A 21,374-nucleotide genomic window follows, 5' to 3' on the forward strand; every position below is an offset into this window, starting at 1 on the left:
TGATTGGATTTTAAAATGGGGAAACGAGGCTGTATCTCGATTAACATGTAGCGTTATCATGGTAATTCACAATACTTGCCACATCTTGTCAAAACCTCAAACAGTGATAACTTTGCTAATAATGTTATATAACTATTAATTTGACATTTATTAACAAAACAAGACCATAATCAACCCTCGATGGTATTGGATACTCGAGATTTTAACTAGATTAGAACGGTTCGCCATTTAAAAATTTAATTTAAAAATGGGAAAGCAAGGTCATGTCTCGAATATACCAGTTCTCTGGTTACCACAATGCACACATCTTGTCAAAACTACAAACCGTGATAACTTGGCTAATAATAAATTAATTGGAATGAAATTTTCAATGTATTTCTTTAATTATCTTTCTTGGAACTATCATAACAAGAACGGTCCGCTCTTTATCTAAATCTTACATAATGTATCTTTAACTATTATAGCAAGAATGGTCAGCTCTTTATTTAAATCTTACATAATGTATCTTTAATATAACTATTATAGCAAGAATGTCCAGCCCTTTATCTAAATCTTACAAAATGTATCTTTAACTATTATAGCAAGAATGGTCAGCTCTTTATCTAAATCTTACATAATGTATCTTTAACTATTATAGCAAGAATGGTCAGCTCTTTATCTAAATCTTACATAATGTATCTTTAACTATTATAGCAAGAATGGCTAGTTCTTTATCTAAATCTTACATAATGTATCTTTAACTATTATAGCAAGAATGGCTAGTTCTTTATCTAAATCTTACATAATGTATCTTTAACTATTATAGCAAGAATGTCCAGCCCTTTATCTAAATCTTACAAAATGTATCTTTAACTATTATAGCAAGAATGGTCAGCTCTTTCTCTAAATCTTACATAATGTATCTTTAACTATTATAACAAGAATGGTCAGCTCTTTATCTAAATCTTACATAATGTATCTTTAACTCGATGGTGTTATTATAGCAGGTCGGAGCTTTAATTTAAACATTTTATATGTTTTTATGATAGTAATAAATTATAGAATATGTCACCGCGTTTTACATCATATCTACATGTAGACACTCCTTAAAATATAATATAAACTTTATCATACTAACATGTACTAGCAAGTTAAAAACACGGATGTGCCCACGTATCCCGAGCTCTCGGTTCAAAACCTACTTTCTTAAAGGGACTATCCCGATTTGAACAGAGTCTCAAAATAAAATTCTGAGTACCTATAAAATTTAAGCGCCAAAATATAGAGGAATGGTGTATTTACCCTGTCTCAAAATTTCAGCTCAAAATATTAAGTTGTTTGGACGTGAACGTCAAAACTGCTTATCCGGACACGTAACCCTTTTAAGATATCGGATCAATTTTTTCCTTGGCTGACCTGATAATCGATTCCTGTTCCTTTAGAGGTTTATACAGTGAATGTAAATTTCACCTACATATAAAATAAAAGTCTGATTTTATCCAGGCACCGCATAATACAGCTTGGGACACCGGTCTCCATTTCCAGATGACGACTGACGGGTTTAAGTTGTTTGAAAACGTATCACATATATTGAGTTACTTGCTCAGCCCTAAGGTAGAGGATTTTAAGTGATTTTAATACAAAATTAAGCAGTTTTATTCTCCAAAATATTACCGGGATTGGCCCTTTAAACTATAAGGCAACCAAAATGACGTTTTTTTTTCTTTTATCGTAAGCGACGTCATCGAGAGATAATCAATGTGTATTTATGACGGATCATAAATGGCTAGATTTTTTTAATTTATTGATAAATTGAACAATTAATACGAATATACGCCGATTGAATGACGAGAAAATATCCAAACATAGACTCATAGCTGATACGTGTACCCTGTACAGTTGGAATTCGATATAAAATTGGGGTAAATTTTCCCTCATAGCACAGCGTATCGCGTATGTCTTTATTATCATTAGCCCAGTTGGTACAGAAAGCAGGCCGTTAAACCCCATTTCATTTTAAGTTCAAAGGCAATTATTACGTGCAGCAACTATTACAGTTAGATTTAAATAAATCTTTAAAAAAAATAGAAATTGTTGGGGTTTTTTATTTACCATAATCGCTTTATACGTTCACTTTAAAGGTTTTTTTTATCTTTAAAACTGTATCAATCCCTTGCTATCTGATTAAAACACAGATCCTATTTCGTTTCGTTCTTTAAAGTTTAAAATTCAGAAAGTATAAAACAGCGAAACGAAATATAGATCTCTATGTTAATCAGGCTGAAATGAAATTGGGTTTAACGTCCTACTGTTCTGCTACGACTGGGATAATGAAGACGGGTATATGCCATACAGTTTGCTATGAGGGTAATTTTGCCCGGGCAGCGGCGCTACGACGTACTCTTATATCGAATTCCAACAATCCAACTGCCAAGCTCCAACTGAGGTAATGATGAATGGCATACGCCATACAGTGTGCTACGGCCTACTTTTATATCGAATTCAAACTGCCAAGGGATCTTTTACGTGCACGCCAATATGTACACAGGACCTCGTTTTTCTTCTCATCCGAACGACTAGCTAGACAGCTGTCCTTGTCAGGCCCTCCGTCCTGCACGACTGACAAGGAGAAACCACGTCGGAAAATCCCGATGAACTTTCTCGACTGGGATCGAACAACTCATTGGAATACAATGTCGCCCTTGTAATTAAAAGTAGTCATATTTCATTGAACCGCGTCTCTTGTAAACTATTAATTAGTAAGGTGGGGGTGGGTTGGGTGGCCGAATGGTTAGCGTGTGCGCATTGTATCATAAGGTCTGTCATTGAGTCAACTGGTGTGGTTTCGATTCCCCGGTTGTACGTGACAAGGAGTAGGGTCGCCTGTCCAGCCTCGTGGGTTTTCTCCGGGTCCTACGATTTCCTCCCACGCCTAAGGACCCCTACGCGCAAGCGAATTATTGTAACAAAATTGAACCATATGTTAGTCCCGAAATGACCTAGTTTGTGTCAAGTGGACGTTAAACCCCATACCCTCTGCCTCGCTCTCTTAATTAGTAAGGACACTTGGCAATAAGAATATTATCTTATCTGCGTGTCAATTTCAGAACTTGTTAATTCTTAAATAAACCAATGTCAATTTTGACACCCTTTAACCTTATTTTGTTTGTTTTGAAATCAATTAAGTGAGATTTGAATAAAAACAGTAGTCGTTCGGATGGGACGAAAAACCGAGGTCCCGTGTACACATTGGCGTGCACGTAAAAGATCTCTTGACGGTTTGAATTCGATATAAGAGTAGGCCGTAGTGCCGCTGTCCGGGCAAAATTTCTCTCATAGCACACTATATGACGTATGCTCGTCTTCATTAGCCCAGTCAGAGCAGTAGGACGGTAAACCCTATTCCATTCTGAATAAAAGCAGGGTTTAACAAATATTAACTTGGTAACTTGATATTTAACAAACATTTAAGAAAATCATTTTAGTTTCAAGCAGGAAAGGATGGTAACCCGAGAACCCGGAAAAATACGCGGCTAGGTGGGCGATCCTACTTCTTGTCACGCATAAGCACAGTAGCCAAACAGCCGCTACCTTGAATCGATTACAGAGATGAAATGAAATGGAGTTTAACGTCCTACTGTTCTGCTCGTAATCTGGGCTAATGAAGACGGGCATACGCCATACAGTGTGCTATGAGGGAAATTTTGCCCGGACAGCGGCCTACTCTTACATCGAATTCCAACTGCCAAGGGATCTTTTACGTGCACGCCAATGTGTACACAGGACCTCGGGTTTTCGTCCCATCCGAACGACTAGACAGCTTTCCTTGTCAGCCCCTCCGTCCTGCATCACTGACAAGGGAGAACCACGCCGGAAAATCTGAATGAACTTTCTCGGCCAATGCAGGGATCGAACACCCGACCTCCAGGCTAGCGAGCTGGCGTCTAACCCACTTAGTCACGTGATCCCCCGAATCGATTACAGACGATAGGATTTAAAGCGTACACTTTCCCCACCCCATCCCTTTATAAGAGAGTGCGAAATGGGGTTTAACGTCCACACGACACAAGCTAAGTCATTTCGGGACTAATATATGGTTTAATTTTTTTTTATTTCAATAATTCGCTCGAGCGTAGGGGTCTTTAGCAGTGGGGAGGAAACCGAAGGACCCGCAGAAAACCCACGAGGATGGACAGGCGACCCTACTCCTTGTCACGTACAACCGGGGCCCTTTATAAGAACTCATATACTTAAACAATACACGTTGTTTGCCGCCTCTTTATACAAGACCAAGCAAATATATACCAGTGTTTGAGGTAACATGGCCCCCAAAATAGGATCGGTCCCTCGGAATCTTATTTTTTAGTAATTTGATTGGATAATATTAGATTGATTTTTAGTGCTTATCCATTCAAAATTAAGGTATCTACTAAAATTCGGATTTTATCTTTAGTTAAGATTTCGAGAAACAGGAACCTGTTTTCTAGCATTTTTAGCTTAACTACCGAGTAAGGTTCTTGAAAATAATACCGAAATGTCAGAGTGTTGGAATTTGTCTAGAGAAAAATCACGCCAAGACCGAGTTATAGGGCCTGGCAAATGAGAAAAAAAGTTTAGGGTACGCGATTTCGGCTAATGAACATAGGGTCAATGATATTTCTGTTCCCGCCCCCTGCATCGCCCATGGGAGCATGTAAGAGTTTTTTGTTAGATGTATGTATTTATCATAGAATTCCCCTGTGATACAAAATTAAACCCTACGTCACAATGTATTTTTTTATGGAATTCCCTTGTGATCCAAAAATAACCCATACGTCACAATGTATTTTTTTTATGTAATTCCCTTGTGATATAAAAATAAAGCATACGTCAGATTGTATTTCATATAAAAAAAATAATCACCGTGAAAATGTTTTTTTCTACACACAATGAATAGCCTGGTGAAATGATCGGTGTAAATCATATACTGGAATCGTCCACTGGAATTAGAGTGTCCGGTTAGTTGCTTTGTTTTCAAACCCTTACAGATCTGAGTTGAATCCTTTGTGTTTGATTTGGTTGTTTGTTTTTAATCTCGTTTGGCACAAGTAACCGTTAGAGATATGGTTTAATCTAGTATCAATGAAATTGGTGTGGATATTCGCAAGAGAGAGAGGGGGGGGGGGGCGGGTTAACGCCCACTCGACACAACTAGGTCATGTCGGGACTAACACATGGTTCCATTTTATTTCAATAATTCGCTTTCGCGTAGGGGTCTTTAGCAGTGGGAGGAAACCGGAGAACACGGAGAAATCCTACGAGGTTGGACAGGCGATCCTACTCCTTGTCACGTACAGCCGAAGAATCGAAATCACGTCAGTTGACTCAATGCCAGACCTTATGATACAACGCGCACGCGCTAACCATTCGGCCATCCACCCACCTGGATTTATGACCCCTTTAGGAATATGTAACTTGAAACCCACCATCTCACAATACTATTATATTAGTGTAAATTGTTTCAATAGCATTTAGTAATTGATTTGGAATATACAGGTCACAATTCTATGGAATACAATTACTTCTTATAACCGAGCGCCAACCTAGTGGGCTTTCTCACGGTCCTCCGGGTCCTCCGGTTTCCTCCCACTGCTAAAGACCCCTACGTGCAAGCTAATTATTGAAATAAAATTGAACCATTTAATTGTTAGTCCCGAAAGTACTCTCCGAGACACTCTCTCTCTCTGTCTCTCTCTCTCTCTCTCTCTCTGAACGACGGTTTCGTTGATAAAATATGAAAATATAACAAGACAATATATACATATACACAACAATACTTGGTTAACGCTAACCAACTAGAAACATCTTTACTGTACCGACATCGCATTAAGAACGTAGGATTGTTACATACATGTACATATTCCCCATCTGTTCTTAGTACTTGATCGATGACTGCCGAATCTAATATTAGCGTGTGTGGATAAGCTATTGTACATGTATATACCAACGAAGGGGAACACAACGGATTCCAACCCAGATCTTTAATGTTATGAAAACAAAGCAACTACCGTAGACCTTTAGTAATATGCACACCATTCATATTAGCGTGTGTGGATAACAACGAAGGGGAACACAGCGGATTCCAATCCCGATCTTTAATGTTATGACAAAAAGCAACTAACCGTACTCCTTTAGTAATATGTGTGTGGATAACAGCGAAGGGGAACACAGCGGATTCCAATCCCGATCTTTAATTGTATGAAAACAAAGCAACTAACCGCACACGTTTAGTAATATGTACACCATTCATATTAGCGTGTATGAATAACGTAATGTATACATTACACGCCGGTCGTCTTCATTAGCCCCGTCGGAGCAGAACAGTAAGACGTTAAACCCCATTCCAATCATTATATTACACGTAGAGTCGTTGATACTAGATTAATACATTATTCTACGCTAACCTATGACACGATAGATGCGAAAAACAACCAAAAGGAACACAAAGGGTTTCAACCCAAATATGAAATTGTATGAAAACAAAGTAACTAATATCGTACGCCTTTATGTAACTATCCTTGAGGAATATGAAACTATTCTCGTCTAGCATGCATCATTCAATCTACCATTAATATAAGAGTGTGGATATCGTAATGTATCTATTACATGTAGAATAATCTTAACGTTCTTTGGTATAAATGTTCCTTGTGCAATACGAGGTGATACTATAGCCAAGGCAGTGGCCTGTAGACATTTCTTCAACCTGACATGCTATCAAAACATATGCCTTTTAATATTTTATTTGTGATAAAAGGTGATACTATAGCCGAGACAGTGGACTGTCGACATTTCTTAAACCTGACAAACTTTCAAAACATATATCTTTTTTTATTGTGGTAATGGTCTGTCGTCATTTCTCATTTTCTTCTCGAGGTTCGTGGCCCTCCTTCTCGTGCAGGCTCTCCATTGTTCCCCTTTTAGTCTTAGGTTTGTATGTCGATTATGGGTTAGGGTTAGTGCCCATTACTTTCCATTTCTGATATCATCTTTGTGAAAAAAGGGCAGTCTAAAAAATTAGTCAGATCAGCCAACAATGCCGACATTTCTTAAACACGTTATATGTTTTACTGCAGCATGTGCAGTACGGGGGATATGTATGTATATTTTTACAGGGTTTCTTTTAATAAAGATTTAACCGGCCTCGTCTTTTGATTGAATAAGACCCGGTTACAAATATAGCCAGAGCAACATTTCTTAAACCTGACATAATTTAAAAACATATATCTTTCTCTTACCTGTATTTACTTCATAATGTCATTTAAATCCTTCATGTACATAGGTAAAGAATATATATCCTTAATATACACATCTTATATACCACACTTCATAGTGAGTCTATCGCTATATACCACACTATATCACATATACCACAGTTTATAACGGGCCAATAGTAATATACTCCCTCACAATATACCAGTCCAATATCTATATACCTTCGCTCTTATATCATAATATGTATCTTGTATTTACCAGTATTTAAAACGAGGCTACTAGGATATATATGACAGGTAAAAATATCAAGTTCTATTTTTAGCTTCCACCAAATAAATATACTGTTTTCCGTAGAATAAATGTAGTGAGTTGAGCGCGTGTCGGTCTCGCGCTTGTGTTGTTGTTATAGCGTATGAGTTGTGTTCTCTTGGTGTTATAAATAATGTTGTCAGCGCTTGTTGATCAATATCAGGATTTGGTGAGTGGCCTTTGATTGGTTCGTTTATAATTCGCGGTGTGTGTTTTGTTATTGAACGGCTTGTAATTGTTTGTATTTTTTTGTGTCTGAAGTTAGTGTCAGGTTTCATTGTGTGGGGTTGTCCAACTAACTGACATAAATGACACGGGCTGTTTCGGGGAGTTTGGTCGCCGCGGGTCATTCCGGCGTGGTTTCCCCTTGTCAGTGGTTCAGAGGGGGGGGGGGGTGTTTAACGTCCACTCGACACAAACTAGGTCAATTCGTGACTAACACACTGTTCAATTTCATTTCAATAATTCCCTTGCGCATAGGGGTCTTTAGCAGTGTAAAGAAACCGGAGGACCTGGAGTAAACCCACGAGGTTGGACAGGTGACCCTACACCTTGCCACGTACAGCCGGGGAATCGAAACCGCGTCAGTTGACTCAAAGTACAAATCGTCTCTCGTAATTCTGAATGAATGACAGTTTTTTTAATCCGTGGTATATTATTTTATGAATGTGATGTATTTATAACTGGCGAGACGTTAATCAACTACTACCACTACGGCATAAATGGCATGGGCTGTCTGGAGAGTTCTGGTCACCGCGGGTTGTTCCACCGTGGTTTCACCTTGTCAGTGGTGCAGAGTGCAGGGCCCAACACGGAACGATGTCTAGTCCATTCGGATGGTATGGAAAGAAAAAAAAACGAAATGAAAATGAAATGGAGTTTAACGTCCTACTGTTCTGATTCAACTAATAAAGACGGGCATAGGCCATACAGTGTGCTATGAGGGAAATTTTGCCCGGACAGCGGCACTACGGCCTACTCTTATATCGAATTCCAACTGTCAAGGGATCTTTTACGTGCACGCCCACGTGTACACGGACCTCGGCTATTCGTCCCATCCGAACGACTAGACATCTGTCCTTGGCAGGCCCTCCGTCCTGCATCACTGACAAAGGGGAACCACGTCGGAAAATCTGGATGAACTTTCTCTGCCAATGCAGAGATCGAACACCCGACCTCCGGGCTAGCGAGCCAGCGTCTTACCCACTTAGCCTCCGTGACCCCCACCATTTTTCCCGGACAGCGGCGCTACAGCCTACTGTTATATCGTATTCCAACTGTCAAGGGATCTTTTACGTGCACGATTATGTGCACACGGAACCACTGGTTTTCGTCTCATTCGAACGACTATACATTGTCCCTTGCCAGGCCCTCTGTCTTGCATTACAGACAATGGTGAACCAGACCGGAAAATCCCAATGAACTGTCTACGCCAACGCAGCGATAAACTAAAAACGAATCGCGGTTTGTACTGAAAGAGTGAGAGAGAGAGAGATGGGGTTTAACGTCCACTCGACACAAACTAGGTCATTTCGGGACTAACATATGGTTTAATTTTATTTCAATAATTCGCTTGCGCGTAGGGGTCTTTATCAGTGGGATGAAACCAGAGGACCCGGAGAAAACCCACGAGGCTCGACAGGCGGCCCTACTCCTTGTCATGTACAACCGGGGATTCGAAACCACGCCAGTTGACTCAATGACAGGCTTCATGATACAGCGCGCACGTGCTAACCACTAGGCCCCCCCCCCCCCAGTACTGAATGTGAACAGTGAATGTTGGCCCGAACGTTCGTTCGTTTCTGGGGTTTTACGTCCACTTCCACCTAAGGTGATATCGTAGACAAGTACTGAAGGTGTCAAGTTTTATAGCCTAAGCGAGAGAGAGAGAAAAATGAAGTTTAACGTCCACTCGACACAAACTAGGTCATTTCGGGATTAACACATGGTTCAATTTTATTTCAATAATTCGCTTGCGCGTAGGGGTATAGCCTAAGCGATAATCTAGCTGGAGAATACGTAAGGCAGGTTTATAAAAGTATTTAATAAATTTTGGGTGAGTATGGATTCACTTTATAAAGTATATTTAAAATTGAAATTAAATGGGGTTTAAGTCCTAATGAAGGCAATTTTGCACGGACAGCGGCGCTACCCTACGACCTATGTCGAATTCCATCCGTCTATGACTTTTAGTGTAATAAATATGTTGGTTGTTGTTTAAAGTCCGCTTCTCCCGACGGTCATATCTTAACTGTATTTTTATTTCCATTATATAGGGTCGTCCCAACACCCACAATATGCCAAAGTTACTGAATCATTTGAGAGAAGTTCGTTTGAAGTATAATATGTTCTATTTGTCACAATTTGATTTGACAGGTTTCAAACGTCATGCGCATAATGATAGCGTATTGACCTATCAGAGGACACGTCACAATCAACACGTTTCCTCTTCATCAAAAATTGAACACGCACATCAAAGTTATATATAATTATTCATATGTATATTTATTCGACGATTGACAAGGTTATAAGGGACACATAGTACACAGAAACACTGCCTGAGACATTTAAAATAAACACTAGTTACTAACTTCTTTCGTGGGAGGAGGCCGCTGTGGCTCAATCAGTAAGGTGAGAGAGAGAGAGGGAGTGAGAGAGAGAGAGAGATGGGCTAACGTCCACTCGACACAGACCAGGTTATTTCGGGACTAACATATGGTTTAATTTTATTTCAATAATTCGCTTGCGCGTAGGGGTCTTTAGCAGTGGGAGGAAACGGGAGGAGCCGTAGAAAACCCACGAGGTTGGGAAGGCGACCCTACTCCTTGTTACGTACAACTGGGGATTCGAAACCCCACCAGTTGACTCAATGACAGGCCTTATGACACAGTGGGCGCACGTGCTAACCATTCGGCCACCCAACCCCCCATTCAGTAAGGCGCTGGATTGCTAAACTGGAGGGCCCGTGTTCGATCTCGGTGTTGATCGAGAAGTTTATCGGAATTTCCCGGCGGGGTTCCCCCCTTGCAGTTGTACAGAACAGAGGACAAAGGACAATGTATAGTCGTTCGGATGGTACGATAAACCGAGGTCTCGTGTATATATTGGCGCGCAATTAAAAGAACCTTTGACAGTTGGAATTCGACATAAGAGTAGGTTGCAGTGCCGCTCACCGGATAAAATGGAGTAAGCCCCTCTTCTTTTGGACGTTAAACTCAATTTCATTTCTGTACCCTTCTTTATACGTAGACGTAATGTCTTCATTTATTTAACAGGACACTAACGGGAGACAACTCGAAATATTTGATCAGGAGTAAGACTAGTAATTCTCACGCCGATTGATTTCAATGTTAAAATCCATGCCATTTCTTGGCCTATAACAGTGGTTTTCAACCTTGTTTTGCCAATGGCACACCTTGGAACACATGAAAAGATAGCGGCACATCTGGCTAAATATATATATATATATGAAAAATATTCGAATTTTGCAAAATAAAAACATGGCAAGTCATGGACGACATACAACCGTAGGTACAGAATAGTTATAGACACATAGAGTGACTCAAACTAAATAAAGAAAAACACAGCTATGAACTTATCAGTAGACACAAATGAATACTCAGTTGGGATCACGTGGTTTTTCACATTTTCTTAGTGTGCCGTTCAAAATTTCGCGGCACACTTAGGAAGATCTTGCGGCACACTGGTTGAGAATTACTGGCCTATAACATATGCCTTGAATATTCCAATGACCGTAATCTTTACAACAACACAGGTGTGATTGTATGTCTACCCAGTGACTACAATGTCAAATTCATTTCATTCCATGGCTTATAACATTAATTTATTTAACATTCCGATAACCTTAAAGGAGCTAAATCGCTAATATTTGGGACCTAGGAATTGATACACATGGGTCGCCACGCATACAATAATATAATATGAATGTATATAAATTGATTTACATCCAATCGTTTCTATTTTTACTGTAATTTCTAATCAGTTAGGTTCGGCGAAATACGCCAGTATTCTCAATCGAATTTCAATCTCTAGCGTCTGGTTATTCCAGTCTACGCCGATAGTATCTATTAGGCATGCTCTCCAGATAAGAATATAGCGTCACCGTTTGACATGACTTGTGGAATATGCCTAGCCTCGTTTTTCGAATCCCTTATTACAAACAGCGCTGAAACGCCTTATGCTACACGATTCGTGTACCAATTGTAAAATGTTTATTTTGTCTTAAATATTGGATAACAGAAGGCCATCTTTTCCCGGTAAGATCACAACCTCAATGTTGATTTAAACCGACAAATAAATCGTGTTTTCAATGTCGAAGATTTTGGATGATATTGAGTTAGATTTAGCTATTTTAATCTTTACAACAACAACCCATCATTAGGGTGACCCACCATAAATAAATATCTCCATATATCTCGACAATTACGCCACAATATTTATATATATACCAAGCCTCAAATCAGTTTCACACAATTATAGTCACTAAATAAACGATCATGTTGTACTTAATAAGCTATGACCATTAATCACGTATAAATAATAGACTGAAAACTGGTTCCAAGAGGCGTCCATAACATCCAGACACTTATGAGTAAAAGATAGGTTACGTGCCCTTGTTTTGAAATTAGTCTCGCTTAACCAGTCTATCGATCATTCTACGTCTGATTGACAGGTCGGGATAATCAAGACTACTTTTTTACGAAACATAACAGAAAGCTAGAACAAGAAATTGAATTTAGAAATAAGCACGTTAGGTAGCTCAACAATCGTTTTAAGAAGCTTGTAAAAGTAAAATGAAACTACTACTAGTATCATGTTCCTGTCTAACCCGAGTGATTCAGAGATATTATTTGTACTAAACCAAAAGATGCCGCTCTTAACGGTACAGTAAATGATAAAGCGATTTAAAAAATGAAACGAACGTAATTTCTAAATCTGCTGTAATAACCAAGAAGCTTAATTTTACTGCTATTCAAAATCGTCAACAAATAAATTTTTTACGGCTGTAATAGTTGATAGATTTGTAGAGAATTGCACGTGCCATGGCTATTTATAGTATCATACTGTCAGAAAGTTGGTCTCGGCACGGCGAATGTGCACGCTTCAGTGGTAGTCTCGAACTTTCAGCGGTGGACTGTATTTCTGTGAGTACATGGGTCACCCTACCATCATGTCACAATCATCTGATAACAATATTGAAGGGGTCAACCATTCTATGGAAGCCTATAACTACCATTCGTAATTTCTTATTTTCGACTTGCAGTTTGGCTTGTGTACCAAAATGAAAGTCGAAAATAAGAAATTAGGAAAAAACGAGGGGTGCTGTTAAAACGCGGTGTAATATTTCTTAATTTCCTATTTTCGAGTCGCTTTTGGGCTTTGTCGTAACTTCTACTTTTCGACTTTTCGTGTTTTGAAGGGGCGAAAAGTAGAAATTACAAATGGTAGGTATAGGCTTCTATACCATTCCGATTTTGTTTTCTAGGCATGGTCAAAGGGAAAAAAATAATGGGATTTAACTTCCACTCGACGACACAAACTAGGTCATTTCGGGATTAACATTATGGTTCAATTGTTTTTCATTAATTCGCTTGCGCGAAGAATCTTTAGCAGTGGGAGGAAACCAAAAAAAAAACCCACGAGGTTGGAATGGTGATATTATTCTTTTCATGTACAGGCGGGAAAAAACCAGACCACTCAACTAAATGACAGACCTAATGATCCAAAAGCACGCGTTAACCATTCGTCCCCCCCCCCCACACACACCCCCCAACCCAATCATCCAATGCGCCGTGCCTGTTGTGTGGTTTCTCCTTGTCAGTGGTGCAGGACGGAGGGCTTGGCAAGGACAAAATGAAATGAAATGGGGTTTAACGTCCTACTGTTTTGCTCCGAACTGGGCTAATGAAGACGGACATACGCCATATAGTGTTCAATGAGGGAAATTTTGCCCGGACAGCGGCACTACGACCTACTCATATATCGAATTCCAACTGTCAAGGGATCTTTTACGTGCACGCCAATGTGTACACGGGACCTCGGGTTTTCGTATCATCCGAATGACTAGACAGCTGTCCTTGTCAGGCCCTCCGTCCTGCATCACTGACAAGGGGGAACCACGCCGGAAAATCTGGATTAACTTTCTCGGCCAATGCAGGGATCGAACACCCGAACTCCAGGCTAGCGAGCCAGCGTCTTACCCACTTAGCCACCGTGACCCCCTTTGACAAGGACAGCCGTCTAGTTATTCAGATGGGACGATTAACTAAGGTCCCGAGTACACATTGGCTTGCTCGTAAAAGATCCCTTGACAGTTGGAACTCTATATAAGAGTAGGCCGTAGTGCCGCTGTCCTGGCAAAATTTCCCCTCATAGCACACTGTATGGCGTGTGCCATTCTTCATTAGCCCAGTCAGAGCAGAACAGTAGGAAGTTAAATCCCATTTCATTTCGTGTTTTGATTTCCATGCCTTCCGGGTTGGGTCAGGGGGTTTAGGGGGCCATTGATCATGACTGGAAAAAAAAGTTGAGCAATTTGCGAAGTTGAATTTTATTAAATTTGATTGTTTTAAAATCCTGTTTTTAAAAAAATATAATAATTTCGAAAAAATATAATCATGTTGAAGAAAATATATATTCATTAAAAAAAAAATAATAATCATTTTGAAAAAAATATAATCATTTTGAAAAAAATATAATCATTTTGAAAAAATATAATCATTTTGAAAAAATATAATCATTTTAAAAACAAATATAATCATTTTAAAAAAAAATTTCAATCATTTTGAAAAAATATAATCATTTTGAAAAAATATAATCATTTTGAAAAAATATAATCATTTTGAAAAAATATAATCATTTTGAAAAAATATAATCATTTTGAAAAAATATGATCATTTTGAGAAAAAAATATAATCATTTTGAGAAAAAAATATATATAAGGCTTTCAATAGATTATTACATTGTAATATATTCAAGAATTTCATTCTGAGAGAGAGGGTGAATACAATTACATTTGTATGAAATCTACAACGAAACATACGCCCACAGCAGCTAAATCGTCTGAGCCGTTGACAAGGGTTGTCGCATATTTAGTCTTCTGTAGGTAAAGACGGGGGGGGGGGGGCATAATAGTTTTTGTTGTTTGAGGGCTAACAAGGTTCTACAAACTGAAACAAGGACCTTAACTCTGGAAGTAATTTACATAAAATGTTGAAATTCGACAGGCTTTTTCGTTTTACTAATTTAAATAACGCATATAAATTTCAAACCGATCGAATGAACTCGAGCGTTCACAAGACCAAAGAGTGACACAAGGGTCACAACTCTAGAAGTAATTAACGGAAATTGCTGAAATTCAATAGGCTTCTTCGCTTCACTAATTTAAATGATGCATATAAATTTCAAAGAGATCGGAAGATCACCTTTGTCGTGAGAGCCTTCACAAGGTTCAAGAAAGTGAAACAAGGGCCATAACACTAGATGTAATAACGAAAATTGCTAAAATTCAATAGGATTCTTTGTTTCACCAATTTAAATACTGCATATAAATTTCATACTTTTGTCGTTAGAGAGAGAGAGAGAGAAATGGGGTTTAACGTCCACTCGACACAAACTAGGTCACTTCGGGACTAACATATGGTTTAATTTTATTTCAATAATTCGCTTGCGCGTAGGGGTCTTTAGCAGTGGGAGGAAACCGGAGGACCCGGAGAAAACCGACGAGGTTGAACAGGCGACCCTACTCCTTGTCACGTACAGCCGGGGATTCGAAACCACGCCAGTCGACTCAATGACAGACTTTATGATACAGCGCGCGCACGCTAACCATTCAGCCATCCAACCCCCCTTTGTCGTTAGAGCATTCACAAGGTGCAACAAAGTGAAACAGGGGCAATGACTATAGAAGAAATTAACGGAATTATTGAAATTTTTCCTCATCTCACTAATGTAAACAACATATATCAATTTCAAAACAATCAGATGATAAATGTAATCTATAGAGTATTCACAAGAAATTGTGGACGACTGACGGACGAACGGACGGACGGAAGGGGCGACAGCAATATACGACCACATTTCCAGGTGAGCGTATCAAAATTAGGTAACAAAATGCCCCACCTGTCTATTGCTATAGGAAACGGATCTATATAGGGGTGGGGAGGGCGAGCGGGTGTGTATGTATAACGTTTGTTTCCATAACAATTTAAGTAGGTCGTTAATTACATTACAACATATCTTCAATAATTTCACCCTGAACGAAATCCAAGAAATTACAGTAGATTAGTTATACAGATCAAAACGATTACATATAAATGAAATTTACAATAATTATCTAACAAACTGCCACACCCATCGGTTGCTATTGGTAACGGATCCGTCCATTTCACACCACGTTCAAATATACTATTATCTCCGAAGGTTATTGTAAGACGTTGATATTGATTGGATCGCTGGGTATCAAATACAACAGGTAGAAGCTTGGTGGTGTTTTCCGGGTGGGTTAGAAAAGCAAACTGCCCATTTGTTTCCATTTTGAATTCATTTGCCGTTTTTGTTGTGTTTAGAGTACCTTGTAAATACGTCATATTGAAGTAAAGTGATTGGCCATGAGCAATAATTTGTATATCTCCTAGAAACCGGTGGCCATATTCTCCTACAAATTGACTGACGTCATCTACTGGCAAGTTGGTTACGTCATCTGTGTTGTTTTTACTGGGAGATTTCGGAGCCCATGGCGAGGGATATGAACACGCCGTTGTTTTATTTAACCAAGGTTCTTTCTCTATCATCAGATCAAATATAAATGGAAATATTGTTGTAAACACTTTTGATGTATCGGCTGCTCCTGCGGGTCCATTTATGTTGCTAAAGAAACCTATATCTAAATCCGGAAATATCCATAGCATAGCTGAATATCCAAACAGTCCTCCGCTATGCCACAATTTCTTGTAACCTAAACAAAATATTTTAAACTTTTAATAAATCTAAGCCTATACAAGGGAGAGAACTGGTATATAAATACGGAATCAGACCACCCCCTTCATTCATTTTGAACAACTGCATAGAAATGAAATGAAAATCAAATGGGGTTTAACGTCCTAATGTTCTGCTCCGACTTGATTAATGAAGATGGGGATACGCCATACAGTGTGGTATGAGGGAATTTTTGCCCGGACAGCGGCGCTACGGCCTACTTTTATATTGAATTCCAACCGTGAAAGGATCTTTAATATGCACGTCAATGTGTACACAGGCCCTTGGTTTTTCGTCCCATCGGAATGACTATACGTTGTCCCTTGCCAAGCCCTTGGTCCTGCACCAATGACAAGGAGAAACCACGCCGCAAAATCTCGATGACCTTTCTCGGCCAACACCGGGAGCGAACCCGCGACCTCCAGGCTAGCGAGTCAGCGTCTTACCCACTTAGCCACCGTGGCACCCCTGTGGCAAGGACTGTTACCCCCAACGTTTGAAAGCTGAGAAATAGTTATCAATTACAATTTTAAAATCCTATTCATTCACTGGTTTAGCAATTATTTCAGGTTGGTCCAAGGACCTAACGTTCGCTTCCAACGCGGGTGAAGGGAATTGGATGGCCTAATGGTTAGCACGTGCGCGCTGTATCATAAGGCCTGTCACTGAGTCAACTGGCGTGGTTTCGAATCCCCGGTTGTACGTGACAAGGAGTAGGGTCGCCTGTCCAACCTCGTGGCTTTTCTCCGGGTCCTCCGGTTTCCTCCCACTGCTAAAGACCCCTATGCGCAAGCGAATTATTGAAATAATATTAAACCATAAAATTATGTTAGTCCCAAAATGACCTAGTTTGTGTCGAGTGGACGTTAAACCCCATTTCTCTCTCTCTCTCTCTCTCTCTCTCTCTCTCTCTCTCTCTCTCTCTCTCTCCAACGCGGGTGATATCCAAGACAAGTTGTCCTAATTTAATGTATTCAGTGCATGCGCAGGGATTGTAAGAGCCACATACGCCCACACCTTAGGATTGAAATCACGTCAGCAAGCCAGAGGTGTCCGGCCATTTGGAGCTCACGGAGCGATACTCTAGACCATCTACCCCCCGGTAATATTATTACTAACATTAATAAGCTGCTATTACTAATAGTAAAATCTCCTCACCATCATGGTTGCCATGAAACCATCCGTAACCATAGCCCTCATTTACATCAGCAACTGGAAATGTGGGTTTCTCCAGACTTGATGAATAAACATTGTGAGCTTGGAAAGCTTCTTTATATATTGTCCAATTAGCAACCATCTGACCGTCAGTCAAATTACCCTTGTTTAGGATAAATTGGATCCATTTTGACATGTCTTCAGCTGAAGATGCAATAGCTCCAGCAGGTTCCCCTGGAGTTAATCTGGAAACACAGCATTAACACTTTAAAGTACTCAGACTGATTAATTAAAGATACACGATGGAAGATTAGATAACGAGTTGGCAGTTCTCACTATAATAGTTAAAAACGAGATAATGTAAAGGGAATTTGCTGAAAATTTCATTCAAATTGATCAGCTATGAACCAAGAACTAAGCATAGAAATATCCGCCTAGCCTCTATCATCATTACTAAAGTCAGTACGTTAAACAGCATAGTCTCGATTATCCATTTAATCGTTAAATCGTGAAGGTAAGTTATACAGTAAATCGACTCACAATCCACTAAAGATCGCATGCTAGCAATGCCATCTAGAGTTGATTATGGTATGGATAGGTTAATTAATGTTTAATTAATAATTTAGATAACATTTTAGGCCTAAAAAAGACCCGCAATAGACAGGTGTAGTTCTTGCTTTATGTATGTTTAACATTTAGTTAAAGATACATTGTGTAAGATTTAGCTATCATAGTTCGATTCAATCGAATTAACATATAATTAACACTGGTATAATAACTATTAGAAAGGCCTCATAACACGTAAAAAGTCATTCATAGCACACTGCATGTTGTATGCCTGTCTTCAGTTATCCAATCAGCTCAGAAAAGTAGGACGTTAAACCACATTTCAATACCGTTGACCCCCTTTTTATTTTCGCCCCCTATAGACTAGAAAAGTCCGATATCACTTCTGGTAATATAAAAAAAGTATTGATGTAGAGTGTCAACATACGTATATATTTCTGGCGGAGACGGTATGACCTCGTCGTCAACCATTGCATAAGGTTTGGCCATCTTGTCATCAGTAACATTGATATCTATATCAATTATTCTCGTATCTAACATCTCCAGAGGATCCAAGATTCTCGCCCTTAGTTCGTCTTCCCACGTATTGCCTGAAATGGAAGAAATGAAACGGAGTCTTGTGGCACGTCAGCTCCAACCAGGTTCTATTGCGCCAAACATGCCGTGAAGGTGATGCAGGCTAAATCATATAAAAAAAAACAAAAATATTGATATGCATATAAAAAAAAATAAATACCACAGGTTATTTGAAAATAAAAACTGAAAATGATCTTCATGTACAATTAAAATTTATAACAAAACCTCGTTTCTTTTAAAATATCTAATATCTTACAATATAGACCCGGTTAGTCAAATAATTGGTTTAATGACTTGCAACAGTACAAATGTGATACAACATCCTTGAGATGCTTTCACTCAATCCAAATGTGCTTAAAGTCTCGATGCGTCATTGTATCACTACAGGAATCCCTTTCAAGCTACAATATTGTGTGAATGATGAATCTCTAATAGGAATATCAGTCCAAAAATGGTTCGATTCCGTTCAGTATCTACGAATTGATATTTCGTTGACCAATGCTGCACGTTATGTAATAAGCCCGCCGCCTTAGTGTTGTCCAGTGTGGTTGAATGGCCGAATGGTTAGCGCGTTGTATCATAAGGTCTGTCATTGAGTCAACTGGCGGGGTTTCCATTGTCCGGTTGTTACGGATATGATCTGCTAAAGGTGTGTTACCTGATAGAACCTCTACGATATAACTAGCTAAAGGCGTGTTACCTGATGGAACCTCCACGATATAACCTGCTAAAGGCGTGTTACCTGATAAGAGCCTCCACGATATAACCCCACTAAAGGCGTGTTACCTGATAGAACCAGCTAAAGGCGTGTTACCTGATAGAACCTCCACGATATAACCAGCTAAAGCATACATCCAATTATTATAAACGAAGGTATCACGGAATGGCTTCAGTGCACCCAGATATTGTAATCTCCTGCAATGGAAAATTATGTTAAAATGAAATGAAATGAAATGTTGTTTAATGGCACGTCAGCTCCAACCGGGCTATATTGCGCCAAACATATGGTGAATCTAACGAGACAAATTAAAACAATATCACATAATTGAATTTATATATGTAAATAAAAACAAATATCACAGAAAATATATAATTAAAAATAAATATAACAAATCTTTTACACATATAAATATTTAAAACGATATACATGATTAAATATATACAATTAAAATTGAGAATAAAAGTTTGTCTCTTTTAAAAATGTTAGCACTTTATCATATAGCTCCGGTTGAGCAAATAGCTGACGTACTGACTGGCAACGGTAGTATTTAGATCTAATGTACTTGAGATGTTTGCACTCAATTAAGATGTGTCTCACTGTCAAAGGAACATGACAGTGAACACATTCCGGTTGAGGCTCTCGCTTCAAAATGAAAATATGAGATAAAAAAGTATGACCAATGCGAGAGCGACACAAAACAACTTCATCTCTCCTGTTAGACCTGTAGGAGCTTGGCCATTCTCCAAGGAGAGGCTTTATGTGATGGAGTTTGTTTGTGCCTGCAAGATCCCTAGACCGTTGCCAGCGGTCATAAATAAAATTATTTATACAGGAAAATTATGTTAAAATAATCACCAATATTGCTAGATGAAATAGTTAAAACATATAGGGGGTTGGTTGCCGAATGGTTAACGAGTGGCGTTTCATCACACGGTCTGTCATCGATTCCCCGCTTGTATACGTGGCAAGGAGTAGGGTCATTTGGCCAACCTCGTGTTTTTTTTCCGGGTTCTCTGATTTCCTCCCACTGCTAGGTGAATTATTGAAATAAAATTGAACCATATGCTAGTCCCGAAATGACCTAGTTTTTGTCGAGTGGGCCTCTCTCTCTCTCTCTCTCTCTCTCTCTCTCTCTCCCTCTCACCAGAGTGGAAATTTATGTTAAATATTACTATTGCTAGATAAAATAGCTAAAGCATACAGTCAATTTTTAAGGATGAAGTGGAGCTACGATGGCTCGGTGCGTAAGACGTTGCTTTACTTACCAGAAGGTTTCGAGGTTGCTCTCGGTATTGGCCGAAAGGTTTCCAAGGGAGATGAGACGAGTTCACATTGGCGTGTCCGCAGTTGGAATTCGAAAAAGGAACAGGCCGTAGGGGTTAGGGAGATCAGGTGACGTTTTGACAAGACAATTTGAGTATTTCATACATAGGCGTCATACATAGACGTAATGTATGTTATAACGTAACCATTTTTAAGAATAACCCCTTTCTTCGTGTAGCAGCAAAGACTGCTCAAGTCGATGAATCATCGTAATGCTGTGTTCGAACTTGACGCCTTCTTTCATCAGCCCAATCGGGGCAGACAAGTAGGACGTTAAACCCCATTTCATTTCATTTAATTCAGTGGAATATTGTTACCTATGTTTTTAAATTTTACTTGTGCATTACGGGAGAGAGAAATGGGGTTTAACGTCCACTCGACACAAACATGTGGTTCAATTTTATTTCAATAATTTCGCTTGCACGAAGGGGTCTTTAGCAGTGGGGGGAAACCGGAGGACCCGTAGAAACCGACGAGGTTGAACAAGCGACCCTAC

General features: G+C 39.3%; 1 long non-coding RNA gene and 1 other non-coding gene across 3 annotated transcripts in view; both read right to left on the minus strand.

Moving 5' to 3' along the window:
• Positions 1-7,624, minus strand: part of LOC130010553 (uncharacterized) — a 46,311-nt gene extending 38,687 nt beyond the window's left edge. The window contains exon 1 of one of the 2 annotated variants that reach the window (XR_008785846.1): positions 7,254-7,624. This is a non-coding gene — a long non-coding RNA (uncharacterized LOC130010553). The remainder of the gene's footprint in view (positions 1-7,253) is intronic. The other variant, XR_008785845.1, reaches the window with a different exon arrangement.
• A 10,201-nt stretch (positions 7,625-17,825) lies between these two features.
• Positions 17,826-19,697, minus strand: LOC126832526 (uncharacterized). Its single transcript, XR_008785877.1, has 3 exons — positions 19,649-19,697; positions 18,686-18,848; positions 17,826-17,936 (listed from the first exon to the last, which is right to left on the minus strand). It is a non-coding gene; the product is annotated as an uncharacterized LOC126832526 (transcript).
• Between the last annotated feature and the right edge of the window lie 1,677 nt (positions 19,698-21,374).

The sequence above is a fragment of the Patella vulgata genome, chromosome 1 (genome assembly GCF_932274485.2).
Source record: "Patella vulgata chromosome 1, xgPatVulg1.2, whole genome shotgun sequence".
NCBI lineage: Eukaryota > Metazoa > Mollusca > Gastropoda > Patellidae > Patella > Patella vulgata.